The following is an 18,768-nucleotide window of genomic DNA, read 5'->3' on the forward strand; positions in this document are numbered from 1 at the left end:
ATGTCCCTTCATTTTTAGGAAATGAGCAGGTGGCCAGAGACCTGGTGAGTTATGGTAAGATCACTAGCTCTATTAAGAGGATTCCATTTGGCAGTAAAGCCCAGAAGTTCAGCATGTTTTGTCCTTTCATAGGCAGTTCTATATGATATTAAACTGTGTTTCCAAAGTATTTAAAGTGTCCATGAAGCATCGGATTGGGGAGTATGACAACATCATGTTTGTTGCCACTGAGGACGTGGCCTGTTTTCATTGTGGGATTCTGACACATTGAGTCAATCAGTGCCCTAAGAAGAGGCAGGCTGCCACTGGTGACCCTGTGCCTGGGAATGTGGGGGGTTCTGAGGGTAAAGCACAGGGTGGGGTGGCTGTGGCAGACACTGAGTGCCACCAGGCTCCAGATATCTCTGGGGATGTTGATTCTTGAGGGGAGGAGATTAGTGGCCCCTTCCCCCCCCGCCCGTCAGGGGAGATGGTATTACTGGTTCTGTGGTTCCTGATTCAGTGGACTCGCAGCCTGAGCCTGTCTGAGAAATGGAGGCTTGGCCTGTCGCTGTGGTTTCCACGGCTTTGGCTGTGGATTCTGGCTTGTTGGCAAAACTCTGGAATAAAAAGCAGCCATTGAAGGCCCCAGAGGATTAGTTTGGTCAGTGCAGTTGGGGAGCACATGGCTGTTGTTGGTGCTGAGGGTCATTCTTTGGTTGGAGGCATGGGGAATTCTTAGGTATTAGTTTTGTCCCCTCGGTCCCAGGAGCCCCCTCCCTCTGTCTCTCTGAGGTTCCCCCACTCAAGGTCATTAGTGACTCTGAGTCTCAGAGTGTGGGATGAAAACTCATGGATTCTTTGGGACTTGAACTCCTGAAGGGGATACACCCCAGACGCTATGGAAGGTTTCTGGATGAGACTAAGGAGAAACATAGTGTAGAAGTGGCAGGTTGGTTTCCTGAACTTAATCTATTTTTGTCGTCTGACTCTGCTCAGTATACTATGAGATGTGTCTTTGTGTCTGAATTTGACATACAGAAGCGGTATAGACTGAATAAAGTGATGATCAAAGCATGTCTCTCTTTGACCAATTGAAATATTGTGGATTAGCGGATATGGGAACACTTGGTGGTTTTGTTTGAGGTTTGTTTTTTTTTTCCCCCTGTTTCTGTCTTTTTCTGATGAGTACTGGTCTGAGGGATAATTTTGTATGTTGCTCTCTGAATGTCAGTGGGCACAGGGACTCTAAAAAACGTAGGCCTTTTTTTGAGTTCCTGTCCCAGAAAAAGGTAGATATTTTGTTTTTGCAAGAGATACACACAAATGCAGGCAACCAGACTGATAGGCTTCCTGATTGCAGAGGGGAGATTTTCTGAGTTCTCTTTCAAGACAAGGCAAAGCCCGATTCGGTGATCTCTCTCTGAGTGACACACGCACACGGGAAGAGAAGTACAGGGGGACCTATCTCTCATACACCGCCTCCCATTGTACTGATTATCAGTTACTCTCTAAACAATTGTCCCTGAAGACTTGATTTTGCTCTCTCCTTAAAACAAAGTTTTACCACTGGTTTGGCCCAACTGCCTTTCTGTCATGACAGGGAGGTCTCTCAAATCTGAGTGAGTGGCACTGTGACCTCATGCACCAGGTCGCAACACCCAGATCCGGGTCCTAGCCAGTCCTGCAGCACTGAAGCTGCAGGAGCCACTGCTGTGGGGTAAATGCATGGTGAACTCTACCCCCCGCCCTCAGGGCCAGGACATGATTCCCCTCCCCCACCCTCAGGTCAGGGCCTCCCATACGACCCTTTGACACATTCTGACAGGTTGCAGTGCTCAGAACGTAGGATTTATATAACAAATACTTAAGTGCTGTATTTTGCTGTATTTAGTAAGTATTATGTTAATGTGTATATTCTATATCATGGGTAAGAAATATTTCATAAGCCAGACATTTTGCACTAAAGCTACTTACTGTGTCGTACAGGCCATCAAGGTTTACAAATGGGTCCAGAGACCAAAAAGGTTGAAAACCACTCTTTTAGCTCAGCCATGGCTCCCATCTCTTCTAGACTCCTGGCTCCCCATCAGCCCTAGTGGATTCATGGTGAGCCAGGAATCTAGAAGTCTTGGGAACCTAGAAGCCCTGGGAACAGAGACTGAGCCATGAGCTGTAGAGGTAGGGAGCCAGGGCTTCCAGAGTTTCCAGCTCTGCAGTGGCAAGCCAGAAACTGATCCCTATCTCAAGCTGGTGTTCTCAGGGCATCCAGGTGCTCAGCCAGTGACTTCCACCACCAGTTTATCAGCAAACAAAGACTTCTTGCATATCATTTTTATTTAATTTAAATAATTTATATACAGATTATAGTAGTTTATGCTTTAACACAGGATGTTATAATTTCTTATTTAATTTTAAATATTTATTTTTAAAAGCAAAATAGATTTAATTTAAATAAAAAAATCCAATTTAAATTAATCTGACTTAAGTAAAAAAAAAAAAAAAAAAAAAATCAGACAATGTCTGTGATTCTTTTATTAAAAGAAATCCATTTTTCTGCACCCTGATTACACTCAATATCAGGTGTGAGGCATGAGCCAAAGCAGAACATGACCGTAGGCGTATTTCTGCAGAAATTGCTTGTTTATGTGACCACTTTCAAGTAAAGACTAAAAACAAAGATTTAAGTTTGTGTGACAGGGATTTTTTTAGTTTACAATAGAAACAAATGTGCATGAGGAGGTCTTTCACCAAATCTTCAACTGGAAACCAAACACTCCAGCCAGTGAGCTACCAAATTTGGCCCTTTTACAGAACCTCTTCCACAATTTACCCATGAACAGGCTCTGTGCATTTCCTTGTTGAGCACCAAATGCAGTATTGATTTGGTAAACAGATGTTCCATGTGTTTGTTCCTGTGGAAGAAACAAACTCCACTCTCAGGTTGGAAACAACAAAATCAGAGACAGCTTTATTCAGGACTTGCAATTGCAAGGGAAGAACACAGCTGACAGAGAGTATCTCTGCCTCAGTTTCTTCAAAGTACAAGCAATATCACACAAGCATTTATACATTTTAGTGGCATGTGTTAATTAAAAACATCTGCAGTTTGTTTATGTTTTGTCCTGCCCATTCCTGTATTTTCTCTTCTCAAAACATCACTATCTCAAAGCTGGGTCACGCTGACTGTTTCTTACTTGCTTCTGATGTTAGCCCTGCTTCTACAGGTCTCACAATATTATGCTAAGACTTAGCATGACAGTTGCTTTGTTTCTTACAACTGAGAGGCCTTTATTTAAATCCTTTAACCCTGTTTCCACATTCCCCCCTTTTGTGCTTGTCTTTAGCACAACCAACATTTTTAAACCTCCAATTGCATAATGTCTTGTGTTTCTGTTTCTGGCTTTAAAGGATCAGGACTAGCCCTATATATCCTAGCTGGATATAATGATAATGCATGATTAGTATAAACATTAAAGGGATTTTTGTTATTACACTTATTACAACAACAACAACACATTCCTAGACTAAACAAAAACAATATAAGCATTAATGTCCCCATTGTAATAATATGCTGGGGTTGTTTCACTGCCTTAATTACATAGCACATCACATCATAATTACACGAAGTAAACACTCTATAGGCTGTATGGAAAGCATGTTTTTCAATTTTATATATATTCTGAAGCACATGGATTTGACCCTGTAAAACATAAATTTTCTGAACCTCTGGTAGGAGTAAGTGCAAATTCTGAAATTGGTCAGGTATTAAAGTGGTCCAATTAAAAGAATTTGATACCTAAGGTCTGATTGTAGGACTTTGTCCACAGGCCAATAAATAAAGTAATTTCCTGCGGTCATGGTGAGATTAAAATACATATCTAGCAAAGTGGTGGCCTTAACATATACACAGCTTTCATTAGCTTGGAACAGTAACTATCTTGTCAGGGTAGTTCCCTGTCCCATACCTTCCCAACAGACTTTGTTAAACATTGAAGCAAGGGGAAGTTGTCACAATTTCCTTACACACTAAAGCTGAGGGGGTTCCAAGGACCAAAATGTCCACTGATTCCCTATTCCAATTCAAATATCAGGTGTTATTCCAGGAGCACTAACAGCAAATCGGCTAGGCATTACCAGGTGGTCTAATCTCCCAGCTATCATGGTGAATTATCCAATCCCACATGCCTCTTCCCCACAGACCTGGCAGGATTTGGAATGTGGGAGCCCACACCCTTCCTACTGGCCCATATGCTTGGAAGGAGCACTACGAGTACTTGCACATACATCCTGAAAATCTCCAAGTATGTCTCCATGGTCACAAATCAGATGGCACTCCTGAAGCACTGTAAGAGCAGTAGGCCATGCCTGATGCTTGAGATCACGCTGAATGGCCATCAGCTGGTCATTCAGGAAATCCTGAATCTCCAAACATGGGCTAGATCCCACTCCAATTCCTTTCCTGCCTCACTGATTTTTAATACCATCTCTGTCAACAGCTCCTGGGTCATTGAACTAAGGGCAGAAATAACATGTAATTCACCAACTCCAGCTTGCACCTGGGTCAGCTGTGCTCCAGTAATAAGACCAGTGGCCTTTTCTAGTTGCCCTAATTTCTCATTATGTTGTTGGCCCTTAAAAATATTCCAAATTGCTGCTGCACTATTTGCACAATACCATAAGTGTCCAGATAAATCTATTTTATTTGTAGAGGAGACCTGAGTCCTTTGCTCAGCTAGCCAAATAGCAGCCCCCTTTGAGCAATCTGGATACATGAAAGTGGGATTTGAAAGCTGGATAGGGGCAGGGTAAATTTTACAGTCCCTAATGGGGCATTAATTATTGTTATTCGATGTCCTAGTACATCTCTCTTGGGGATAGCATTATACCACATCTATTATTTAAATATTCTCAAGTACTTTCGAGAGGCATTAACATTAATAGCATAGAAAGGGGTATGTTGTAATATGGTACAGGTTAGATTATTAGTTACTGGGATCATTTCAGTACAAGTAAAATTTCCAGTAGCAGAACACACTCTCTGAGTATGAGTCTGATTATTTACTAATTGGGTAACCAAAACAATAAGGACCCCTTCCCCTGATATACTACAGACCCCTGGAAAGGCCATTATATATCAACCCCATTATAAAACCTTAATTTCAAATTCTTGAAGCTCATTTGTAGTGATGTCATATACTTTTATTTCCTCTGACCAGTCTTTTCCATTCAATTGTTTGCTTATATGGGATATCCTGAACCTTAAAAATAAATGTTTCAAAGAATATTTAAATAAATCACTAAAGTGTAAAGGCCTTGGCCATTGGGTTTTATCAGATATATGGCATTGTCTGTTTTGGATGTATTACAGGGGTAATAGTGTAATGGAGGAGATGGCGGGGGCAGTGGCAACAAGGTGCCTTTGGTATTTGTCATTTAAAATCCAATTAGGGAGGGCAATACATGCTGAAGGTACTTATCCAAAAACACAGGGCTCAGCCTGTAGAATAAACCCCAAAATCCAATCAATACCACGTTACCAAACATGGGTCCCACAAGTTTCTTCCTGCCAGTGTATAATTCTTTGTTTCTTCACCAGGGTCTGTTCTTAATGTCTTTTGTAGTCGGGAATTCCCGGACTTTGGCAATTTCAGAGGAGCGAGTATTCCTTCTTCTTTCCGGAAGCAATCATGGCTCAGCATCATACAGGGTAGAGGTTACAAGCACATCACCCTGTAGTAATTTGGTTTCTGTCGCAAACACTGAATGCAGGTTAGCTCTGTCAGTGGACAAGGGAGAGGTTACCAGCACATCACCTTGTCCTTTTCTCCTGCTGTCCAGAAGGAGGAAAAAAATACCAAAAGGAGGGACAGGCTGATCAGCAGTCGGAGGATCATTTCAAGGTGGAGGGGCCTTTTTGCAGAAAAAAGCATGGCTACTTGGCACTTCACAGCAATGTTGGTAATTGGCAAAACTTGGTAAGGGCCTTTCCAGTGTGGAGCCAGAGCAGTCTTTCGTTAATAGACCTTACATAGACTCAGTCTCCTGGTTTCAATGAATGGCAGGGCTGCTAGGGTGTTTGGGTAGCGCTTCTTTTACCTGTGAGAAAAGAAACCTAACACATTTCATTGATGCCTGGCAGTGTTTTGCAGATTTTACAGCTGCTTGGGAACATTCAAGCCCCCGCCCCCCTTTTCTTGGTTGTCAGCCAAGTCTTAGCTGAGAGCAGTGTCCTTGAACGGGGCAAGTGTCTTATCTTTGGACTGAGCTTCTCCCCTTCTTGGCTTCTTTTAACCTACAAAGAAAACTTCCACTCTTTACTCATACACCTTTTCCCAACAATGAACACATACACATTGCCATTATACAGTACTTTAGTCTTATTATTCAATGTATGCCACAAACACCCTTCCAGTAAAATAACTTTATTACAGAACTTTGGAGCAACAAGCCAGGACAAGCACACCCACTTTTGAGGAGTCCACTCGGTACAACCTCTGGTATCTTCCCTCCCTCCCCAGCCCTCTGGCTAGAAATCTGAGGTAGCCAGAAAGATCTCACATGCAATATGGGGAGTGGGTTAACCTTTCATGTCCTTGCTTCCAAAGACTGTTTTCGTTTAAATTTTAACAACAATTTTTTTCCAATTAAAAGATCTGGCCAATGAAGTTTCTTTTTCTTACTTAAGCAAATGTATTAGACTTTAGTATAACACATTTTCCTGATATTATCCAAACACTTTGTATTTCAAGTTGAATAAAACAAGTATCTGCAATTTGATTTAACCCTTCTATTTGATTTTGAACTAGACTGTCCTATGAAAATATTAAACACAACTATTCTGGCCACAGGACAAACACCACAAGACAGGACATAGAACACAGAACATAATTCCTATTGTGCCAGTAAATGCATAGTATGTTGATTGTTTTTCAGCTGGCATCAGTTTTCTCTGATTTTCTGAAAGACAAAAAGAACCTAGGTCTACCCCTTCTGCTCTATCCTGTCTGAGAGACTCTTTTCCTACTTCAAAGACGTGTTCAATCGTGAGGCCCAAAATAACATACCTGGGAACACTTATTCCCTACCACTTTTAAAAACTCGCACTCATTAATATGGAACAATTCTTGTTATATACCCTATGTATCTCATCAGCTTTATAACCAAGACTTTTAATTTTTCATAACCCAAGCTTCACCCCAGATGTACAGTGCCTTTCCTTTAAACCTGTGTAACATGAACTTTAATAAAATTATTTATTAATGAATTGCAGTAGTGGTAAAATGCCTTGGCTGGGATCAGGGCCTCACTGTGCTAGGCACTGGACAGGTTGTTATGGAAGGTACCCCCAGATGGTGCTGTTACAGGTTTCCAAGTTATTTTTGTTTAGGATATAAGCAAGTTTCAGTCTTGGGGAGACATTCAGTGTTTAGGTTATGCAGGGTTTTGTGTAAAGGCAGCTTTGGGAGGAGAGAGGGAGCTGTGTGAGTGCACTTCGAGTGCACCCAGACTTCTTGTCACTGATTTCTCCTCTGATCTGCAAGGCCCTGGACACTTACTATTGCTCGACAAAGGGGTAAGACTGAAGTCAGAATTGGAGACTGGTTTCAGAAGAAGGAGCAACAATACACATAGACAGTCTCTGCCCTGAAGATCCTACAGTCTAAATTAAATGGCAAAACACTTCATTAGCACAGAGTTGAGGTTGCCTAGTTGCTTGGGAGAGCTGGGATTGTGATATGAGAGGATTTAAGTCTAAGTCCCTTTGTGTGTTATCAAAGGAAAGAGATGTATGTGTACCTTGAGATTCCAGTCTGGCATCATTTCAGTATAGAATTGAGTAGGTCGTGTCAGTAGCAGGGCACTGGGATCTTCTTGATACATGGGTATTGTCAGTAGTGAGGTGGGGAATATGAGTCCAGTCTGTAGATTGAATGATGGGTATGGGGAAGGTATAGGATGGGGGGTATCCTGTATGCATGTGTGAAGGCATTGTAAAAAGATATGAAGTGGTTAAACTTTACAAGTGTGGTATTCTGGCAGGAGTGGAGGCTCAGTGTTTGAGTGTAAGGCAAGTGCAGGTAGAGCCTCTGCATCGTGATGAAAAGGTAGAATGCAAGTATGTGTATTATGGGTGTATTGAGCCATTGGTCAAAGAAGGCAGAGTTAAGGTTGCATGGGCATTTACCTTAACTCTGTGTTTCCTGTTTTCAGAAGTTTGAGTTTTGCTGAACTCAGCGTTCTGGAAGGGCGCAAGCTATCACCAGGCAGCCTTTACTCTGCATTATCTAAGTTACTTGCTACTTAATTTACTAGTTTTTTAAACAGAGAAATGTTTGGTAGGAGTTAGTCGTCATTTAGATAGTTGTAGTTGTCACTTAGGTTTGCAGCTGCTATGCTGTTGTGGCTAGGTAATAATCAAAAGACCTAGCTTTTATATAGTGCTTTTCCTCAGTAGCACTCAAAGATATTTACATCATTTATCCCCATTTTACAGATGGGAAATCGAGGCGCAGGGAGCTGAAATGACTAACCCAAGCTCACTCAGCTCCAGCGACAGAGCTAGGAATAGTCCCAGTCCAATGGTCTTTCCACTAGGATGCATGGTTGCTTTGTGATCCCTCAGTGCTCCTCTGCCTCCCATACATTTTGTTATAGCAGAAAGGGGATAGTGGTCGTACTGTGAAATGTTTACAATGAGCAGCTGCTAACATGGCCAGTGAGAGAAATCTCTTCCATGCTTTATGTCCCAAAACTTTGACAGTTTTATTACATGGTTATTACATAACTTTGAGCACGTGAGAGAAGACTGGTGTCTCTCTCTCCTTCTCCACCCTCTACACAAACATTCTCTGCAACTTGTAGCCCCGACCCAATATTTCCAGCTCCCAGTCTTCTTCCCATCCCATTAAGCCAGTGGTTCCCAAACTTTAACAACTCACGAACCCTTTCACTAAAATGTCAAGTCTCGCAAACCCCCTCCTAAAAATGAATGTTTGCAGGGATTTTCTCCTTTATCTGAGCATAAATTAAAAAAGCAGTGATCTAAGAGATATAAAATTTGTTTTATGACATGCTTATTACACACTATTTATTATTAATTATCATTACAGTATTTGTATTACATTATGAAAACAGCAACACTCTTCCAAGATCTCACTTTTGTAGCTTGTATCACTTTGATTAAGCCAGTTATAAGACAAGGCTCCTATGTTTCATCAAGGAGTATCAAATGTGAAATAGAATGAAGGTATTTAAGAACTCAAAGAGTTCCTCCTACATAACTATTCAGGTCTCTAGTAGTCCAGGCAAACAACGGACGATACAATGAAGCTTAAACTTGTTCTTCATAATAACTTTAAAAACAACAGTAGCAGCCTATTTAATTTTAAAAACAGAAAAACAAATCCCCAAGAGCCCCCTGTAACATTTCGCGAACCTCCAGTTTGGCAACCACTGCATTAAGCCATTGATTGGTATTGTAGAAGCCATTAACATGTAAGAAGTTGCTCCTTGCTGTCTCCTGCCCTATGCTGCTGCATGCATATATCACAGGCAGCAGCTTACTGGAGGGCTGCACACTTCCTTGGTTACACAGTCCAAATGGCACACAGAGCTGGGCTCCTCACTCCCACTGCCCAGCTCCAGTTGGCACTCCTGCCCCTGCTCCAGCTAACCTTCCCCAGCCATGTCCCATGTCCACCCAATCCACCCCTCCTCCAAACTGGGACACTCGCCTCACACATTTTGGCCACCCTCCCCCAGGGGTGATGTGTATTTTAAACTATTCCTTGTCTAGATTTGTTAAATTTCTTACCTTCATTCCCACTCCCATCCTAGATCCCAGGGAGGTTCAGGGAGAGGAGCTCAGATCCCCCAAGAGGAGCAGGGTCCCCCAGCTCCCAGAATATACAGTGGCAGGGAGAGGGGCTCAGAGCCCTGAAAAGGGGTAGGGCTCCCATAGATCTCAGCACACGCACAGAAGGGGAGAATGCAGGGGTGACAGGACCCCCCCACACTTAAATCCCCATCTTCTCCACTTCCCCTAATGCCAACCCCTCTCCTTTATCTGAGCTCACCAAAACATCTCCCCACAGCCACTCATTCCCATGTATGTTTTGGGGCACCGGGTATAGGAGGTGTGGTGGGGCACTGTGCAGTGTGGTGAGGAGGCAGTGAAGGGGCGCTGGCCAGTGTGGGGGGATGGTCTCTGGGTAGGGGTGGTGGTGTGCAGGGCGCTGTGCAGTTGTGGAGGACTCTTGGGGAGTTTCTGGGCAGGGGGGGTGCTAGGATAGGGTCTGTGTGGGAGTCTCAGCAGGGCGGCACTGGGCATAGAGGTCTGTGGGGGGGGGTCTCTGAGTGAGGAGGGTGCTCAGTGGGGGGGGGTGTGACTCAGCTCAGGTCCGCCTCTAGGGGACAGGGTGCACGGACAGTGCAGGGCCAGGTGGGCCAGTGTACGTCTGGTGGCTGCTGGTTTGTGAATAGTGCCCTCAGGCTGTGCTGGGGTGAATGGGGCCACCCACTCTGTGCCCTGCCCCATTGCCCCCATGGGGGTTCACAAATATGTTTGGTGCCAGGCCCAGAAAAGTTTAATCTGGCCTGGTCAAATGTACCCATGCCCAGATTCTTATCCCAGTCTCAGCAGTGTGCGCTTGGTGCTTGCTCGGAGCATGCTTGTTCTACGCTGCCCACCCAGAGAGGCAGGGCTTCCCCAGATCTTGGCACACACATGGAGGGAGCGGGAATCAGACACCCTTAGAAATGCAACCCCTCTAAAACCTGGCTCACATGCGGAGGGTAGGATGGGGGCTCAGACACCCCAGATCTTGGCACACACAAAAGGGAAGAATGTGGGGCTGACAGGCACCTGTCCCCTTATTCTCCCCAAGCACGCTGCCACTCAACCCATGTGTCCTTCCCCCTCACCTGAGTCTTCCAGCCCCCTCAACTCCTCTGCCACCCACCCCCATTTATCCCCCTCCCCTCAGTGCAGCCCCAAATCCCTCTCAACCTTATTCCCAAACTTCTGCACGCCTAAAATGCCCCTCCCTGCCAGGAAGCATTCATGTAATTATTTTTTTTACAAAAATGATTACATTTCCCACAAATAACTCATTCACCAGACACACATTTGAGCAATCTGCTATCCTGCCTTGTCCAAATGCCTCCCCAAGTGGGAGGTCAAACTGACTTGGGGTTAGGCTCAAGGGATGACTGTATTTCTTTGACAGTCCATTCATCCAGCCCATACTTCTTTAACTTGGCGGCAAGAATACTGTGGGAGACCGTATCAAAAGCTTTGCTAAAGTCAAGGAATAACACATCCATTGCTTTCCCCTCATCCACAGAGCCAGTTATTTCGTCATAGAAGGCAATTAGATTAGTCAGGCATGACTTGCTCTTGGTGAATCCATGCTGACTGTTCCTGATCACTTTCCTCTCCTCTAAGTGCTTCAGAGGAGTGTGGTGGTAGAGCCAGGAGCTGAACCACAGATCTCTAAGTTCTAATCCAGGGCTTTAACTACAAGAGCCTCCTTTCTCCTGCAGAGAACTGTTCTCATTCTCTTGTGTTTTTTGTCTCAGAAGTGTGCTTTTTGGATTGGACACGGCCTCTCTTTTATATGGTTGTGCTTCTTGAAGTAGTGCTCCTTAACAATCAGCGTTTAAAAATTAAGGCCAGTACTACTGGATGAGTTTTCTGACCACAATATATATTCTGATTTGTTGAAATGTGTCAGAAAAATTCAAAAAGCTCTGACTAGTGACCAGACCAGACTAAAAAAAAAAACATCTGAAACCTATAAAGAGGCAAAACAAAATCCATGTAGGGTTGCCTGGAGGTGGAAGGTGAAGGGTGGCCGTCTCCCAAATATTTTTGAAATGTCAGGTGCCATTTCCCGTATATTTGAAGGTCTTCAGATATTTCAAAGGCAAAATTATATGCAATAAGACTAATAAGAGCATTCATGGTGTTCATCTGGAGTTCTGCTCTGGAATAACTTTCTACTGTCTCAAATTACATATTGTTAATATAGAAGTGCGCCAAAAGCACAAGACCCTAAATAGATATGATTATTTGCCAACAGATTCACACACAACTATATTCTAAAACCCAGCATCAACTTGATTTGATGAGAGAATGTATGGAGGGGCATGAGCAGTGCCAGGATTAGGTTTGCATTCAGATTTATAGTTAAATCCAGACTGAAAACCCTTTATTTTACACTTAACTTTATGTTCAAAAGAAAAATAAGGTTATTCTTGCCTCTGAGCTCAGAAACGATGGACTCTCTCCTCACCTTCTCAGCCCCCGGTCTCTCTTTTAGCCTTTAAATCTTCTGGGGTTCTTTTCATCTGCTTCAACTTGGATGCCCTCTTTTTTTCACCCCTCCCCAACTTAGGCTTCATCCCCTCAGATTCCCACATACACCTTTGGGTTTTTTCTCCCCCTCTTCAACCCAATCTTAGAATCTCTCCCCTCCCTCCATTGCAGGCTCCTCTTTTTCTGCCTCCAAAATACATTGGGGTCTCTACAAACCCTTACAGACTCTGGGTGCTCCCCAAGGCATGGGGGCTTCTCTCCCTTGTACAAATTCAAGGGCTTTTTTCTTTCCCAAATATTGAGGTTTCTGTCCAGTGACACTTTACACTCTGAGGGAGTGCCCTGTAACTTCCATATTCATCATTTGTATGTAACTGTGATATTGCATATAAAGCAGGCCATGTAAGGTATCATGGGAAAGGTTATGATCTGCTGAAACCCACTGTTCCATCTAAATTTGTATATCACTAATGAATATAAAGTTATGAGAATTGTGTTGAATGGTTGTCACTAAAATATGTTGTGGGTTTGGGAAGCGCCCAGATACTAGCTCCCGGTGTTTTATGAACCATAACATCCAGCAGGGTGAGAAAACTGCTTGCTCTAAATATTACCTAGTGTCTTACAGGCTTAAGATTCAGACTGTGCACTTGTTTTGTTTTCTTTGGTAACTAAATGACTTTTTGCCTATCACTTCTAATCACTTAAAATCTACCTTTTGTAATCAATAAACTTAGTTTAACATTTATCCTTACCAGTGAGTTTGACTGAAGTGCTTGGCAAATCTGCTCAGGTTAAAAGGCTGGTGTATGTCTACTTTCCATTTAATTTCCAATCAATAAACTTGCATTTCTCAAGAAAGGGTCTTGAGCAGTGCAAGACGATGTATTCCTAAGGTACAGCTCATGGAGCTGGGGGGATTTGGTTGAGGCCTTTCTCTGTAATTCGTGAGTGGCTCTGGGAGCATTCACGTAATCTAGCTGGATCTGGGGCTCCACATGCAGTTGTATTGAGTAGTAACAACACGTGGAGGGGTTTGCTGCTTGCCACCAGTAAGGCATTGTGCAAGACAACCCAGAATAGTGAGTAAAGGGGACACAGTGGTCCCACAGTCACAGGTTGTACACCGGGGTCCCGTCACACCTCCCCATTGGGCAGAAGGAGGACAAAGAGAGCCATACATGCAGGTGGTCCTTGAAGTTCACATGGTCATAGACAGCCTGCTGTCATGGTTACCCATTCAGCTTGCTGGCAGCTCCATCAGGAGCCCAGACTCTGCACGGGGGTTACAAAAACCAGCAGAACTTCTGCTTTTATAACCTTACCAGAGACTCTGGAACAGGCCCTGCCAACAGGGTCACACAGTTGCCCTCCTTTCAGGGGCTCTTCCCTCCCCACACCTTGGGGAACCCCCTGCCATAGGGATCTTCTTCTCTTTGTCTCCCCCACTTTGATCCCTGGTCTCAGTGGAAGGTGAGTGTGATGCTGCCAGTGCTGGGCCTTGCAGCTGCCTCCCCTCCCCAGGCCTGAGGCTCAGAGCTGGGGGACAGAGACAGGAGATGGCTGCATTCTGCAGGGCAGCAGCAGAGCCAGTACTGGGGGCACGGAGGGGCAGCATCTCCCAGCTCCTCCTGCTCCGAGCCTGGACCAGCTGCCTGGGGAGGGGGCTCCCCTACAGCCTCCCTGTAGCGATGGGGCTGCTCTGATTGGGTTGCACCATTCCAGGACTGATCAGTGGCAAGTCCAATCTGATTTGTCAGGAGCTGAGTGGGCAGGACTTAAAGGGCAACTTTTTATTCTTTGTGAATTGTGATTGGCCAATGTAAAGGGCGAGGGGGAGGTGCTTAGGAAGCAATTCTTACCCCAAACTTTATTCCTCATTGGTCAGTGGCAGAGGTTTGAGGTATCTGGGCCATTCTCACTGTTGCTTGCTGAAAGGCATGGGACAAGGGGTGGAGTTATACAGGAAGTTCCACCTACTGTTTGTTTCTCACTGGACAAGTGGTGGGGCTTGGAACAGAGTCTGTAGCATGATTTCTGGCTCATTCTCAATGCTGATTGGTCAGGCAGAGGGGCTAGTGGGTGGGACCACCTGTCAGACAGCCGTGACAAGCCCCGTTCATATCATGATCCTCCTTCTCTGCCTTTCTCTCTCCTGCAGCTTGGGGTACTGCGGTATCACAGCCACTGGCTGTGGGGATCTCGCCCCTGTTCTCAGAAGCAGCCAGAGCCTGACAGAGCTGAACCTGTGGGGTAAACTGGGAGATGCTGGAGTGTGGCTGCTGTGTAAGGGGCTAAAACATCCAAACTGCAAACTGCAGAAACTACAGTAAGTAACAGCTGGCTCCCTTTAGTCTGTGCCTGGTAACACTGATGTTGTGAGTTAAACTCAGGGTACCAGGGCGGATCACAATATACTACAGTGCACGGAGTGGGCTCAGGCTTCAGCCCCTGTTGAGCAGCTGGGCAGCTGCCCTAAAGGGAAAACCAAGGATCCCCATGACTCAGGGTAATCCTCTGGTTGCAGAAAGCAGGTACAACCAGCTCTGTACCACCCATTGCCGGATCGCCCTGCCCCCATGTAGTGGGTGTGGAGGACCATGGAGGTGTATATCTGGGGCAGAGTGCATGGTGCTCCACCTATCCTAGGCCAGCATTGCATCTGGAGTAACTTAGGGCAGCCGTGAGGTTCCTCTGTGTTAGCCCAGAGGCTGTTTTGTCCCCCATCTGGCCCAGGATCAGGGAGTGCAGAGGTGGCTTATAACCAGTTTCTTCAGTTTTGTCATCAGCACTGAGTGTGAAGTTGGCACAGCTGAGGATAGAGTCTGGTGGCTTTTAGCAAATCCCACATGCAGCATGTTTTGATGTTATAGACATAATTATTTTAAGACAAAAAACAACCACCACCAGAATCCAGTATTGCCAACATGAAGACATCAAAAATCATGAGTTAGACCGCTGAAAGCACGGGATTTAAAAAAAATAAATCTAATTGTGTTTTTTTAGTGTCTTGACTTTCTAACTCCCTTTGCCAACGTGTGTGAGATGACATCAGGTTTAAAAATCAATCTTCAGTGTACACAGAAATTCATGCCTCTCCCTGGTTGCTCAGATGGAGACTGCATTTAATCTCTCCTCACCCATAATGTAGAGGAACTTCTGTCCCTTTCCGATCACTGTCCTGACTGTGTCCCCCCTCATTTATTTCCTTGGAGAAATCAAGGGCTGGACTGTGAATAGTCTGAGAACCACTGACCTAGTTAATGTCTCATGAGTCACACTCACATATAGAACCTACACTACTTGTTAGAGTTGATGAGTGACAGATATACATATTAAAGATCTTGAAACGTATTCATATAAGAGTAAAAGTCAGGAGTGGGGAACCTACAGCCTGTGGGCTGGATATGGCCCCTTGCTCATTTTCATCTGGCCCATGGGCCACACATATTCAACTTGCCCACTGGTGGGGGAGGACACCAATGTTCTGCAGCAGGGCAAGCCAGCACTCGTGGCTCAAGCCCCATGGGGGGCAGCAAGGCTCAGGGGTTTCTGCCTACAGGGCTGTCTCTGCGAGCACTGGCTCATCTCGCCTCAGGTAGGAAGCCCCGAGCCTTGGCATCCTCCTGTGGGCCTGGAGCCACCTCACACCCCTGCAGGGGGGAAGCCCTGAATCTCAGTGCCCCCACCCCCAGGGCTGGAGCTATAAGCGCCGACTCGTCCCACTGTGGGGAGAAGCCCAAAGCCTTCATGCACCCATGGGCAGGTGAGTTGAATGTCTGTGGCTCACCATTTGTTTTTTCAGTGGGTCAATGGGTTCTGTTACAAAAATGGTTCCCACCCCTAGTATAAGCAATAAAGCCACACTAAGCTCCTCACAGTCCCTATGTCCTGTCTAGCCCCCAAACCAGAGTGGCAGCCATTTTGCATGTGGGCATGGCTTCCATCTCATTGTAAACAGTGGGAGTTGGCAGCCAACTTTATCAAGGGCAGCCTGACTTCCATGAGCAGATGGACTATAGCAAAATGACATCCATATTGTTGGCTTCAGCCTCATTGGCAGTAATAGGAGATGGTGGCCATTTTGAATAAGGGAAAATTTGCAAGTTTTTGCCTTTCATCATGTTTTCAGGTCGGGATGGGGAATTGTCAGTATTGCAAACTCTAATGATTTTAGCACAACTCTTTTATGTGGTTCAGTCGCTAAAGGGGGACAGAGCCATGCTGGATAAGGATGGGTTACACTAGCACATCCCTTTCCTTAGAACAGGGCTGTCAGGCTGTTTGAGGCGGGGGGAGGGATTGAGAGCATGGACAGTTCCCAAGAGACAAGTCACTCACCAAGGGCGATTCGCATCCTAGATCTCACACCAAAGACACTGGCATCCAATCCTATAGTAAGGTATTGAGAGATACATTCCTGTATAGTGTGGTAGATCCAGACCAGCTGGGAACAGCAGAGTAGCAGAAGGGAGATATACTGGCCACTGGATAAGTAGTTTTCTGTTCCCTGAGTGACCAGAGCAGGGGCTGCTCCAGGCTAATAGACCACCTGACTCCAATTAACCTACTAAGAGTCAGATGAGGCTGTTAAGCACCTGACTCTAATTAAGGCCCCTCTGATGCTATAAAAGGGCTCACTCCAGTCAAGCCAGGGGAACCAGGCAGCCAGAGAGGAAATGTGTGAGAGGAACTGGGAGCAAGAGGTGTGCAAGAAGCTGAGAGTGAGTAGGCGTACTGCTGGAGGACTGAGAAGTACAAGCGTTATCAGACACCAGGAGGAAGGTCCAGTGGTGAGGACAAAGAAGGTGTTAGGAGGAGGCCATGGGGAAGTAGCCCAGGGAGTTGTAGGTGTCGTGCAACTGTATCAGGAGGCACTTTAGACAGCTGCAGTCCACAGGGCCCTGGGCTGGAACCCGGAGTAGAGGGTGGGCCTGGGTTCCCCCCATACCTCCCAACTCCTGATCAAACACAGGAGGAATTGACCTGGACTATAGCTTCTACCAGAGGGGAAGGTCTCTGGACTGTTTCCTGACCCACAGGGTGAATCTGTGAAGCGAACAAATCCACCAATAAGTGCAGGACCCACCAAGGTAGAGGAGGAACTTTGTCACAATAGATATACCCTTAGTAATGAAAGCCCAGGCTCAAGCCTAACTATCCTTGTATCCACACATCAATTGTGTTAATCTAGGACTCAAATTTAGGGTCCAGGACCCTGCAGAACTGGAACCTCTGAGCCCGTGTTAAGCTGTGACCTAGGGTCCGAGCCCTATTTCTTTCTTGTGTGCATTTGGCCCTGACTTGACTTGGGTCCCTCCAGATATATCCCAGAATTCCTTGGGGCTACTTCCTTAGTCCTGTCTATGTGGACAATTGGTGGTGCAGTCTGTTGCACTCCATTGCAAACAGAAGCCACATCGTCCTTTGCAAACTGCAGCAGCTCAGATCAGCATTAACCCATTGTCCGCTGAACAGCGGTTTGCCAGCACACTGTCAGCGAGCCTGCAGGCTTTTCAATGGAGACTGATCAGAAGAAGCTTTTTACAAAGAGAGCTGCTTTCTGGTCCCAAGAGCACAGCCAGATTTTGGTGCAGGCTGCCTAGGTGGCCCTGTACATACAGCCCCAGGGGGGGGCAGAGCTCCCAGCTCAGCACAGCCCGGGGAGGATGACCCCTAACACCCTGGCTATTCCCCCTCCCTACAGGGCAGCCCCTTGGTCCCCACTCTGCTCTTTGGCCCCCCTGCACTCCGTGGGGATGTGTGTTCAGGGTGCCTGGGCATCGTTCACTGTCAGGGCAGTGAGTGTGAGACAGCCCCAAAGCCTCCTCGTAGCCTCCTGTGGTGGTAGCTCCGTCTCTGGCTCCTCCTCGCTGCTCTGCAGAGCTTGCCTGAAACCCGGAGCAACGCTGACAGGTGGAAGGCTGCTCCCAGCTGCCATCATAGGCATTGGCTCCACGGGTGCTCCGGGACTCAGGTGCCCACAGGAAAAAAAAATAGGTGGTGCTCAGCACCTATTAGCCATAGTGCTTCCGGGCCATGGGGCTGGCCACCGATCACTTGCCAGGGTGGGCCTCATTGGAGTGGTGTCCACTCTCTGTCCCTTTCTCATGGGCTCCCCCTGCCCTCCCTGGACTGTGTGTGCAGAGGTGTCCAGGCAGCGTGCATTATGAGAGCGGTGAGTGGGAGCCAGCCTCAAAACTTCCCCACAGACTCCCGGGGATCCCTTATCCCTGCCTCCCGGGCTGTGATGGGATGGTAAAGCACACTGCACCCCAAGCTCTGCGGATACACTTCACCACTCTGTAACCAGCAGCAGCCAGGCTGGGGCAGGGGGCTGTTTCTCCTCTGAATCCTACATTTTATGTCAAACTTCTAAACAGACGAAAATAAATAAAAAAACAACCAGACAAAAACACCTTAATTGAATATCCCATTTTAAAAATTAAGAATTGCAAAGTTTCATT

The sequence above is a fragment of the Trachemys scripta genome, chromosome 4, assembly GCF_013100865.1.
Source record: "Trachemys scripta elegans isolate TJP31775 chromosome 4, CAS_Tse_1.0, whole genome shotgun sequence".
Classification (NCBI taxonomy): Eukaryota; Metazoa; Chordata; order Testudines; family Emydidae; genus Trachemys; species Trachemys scripta.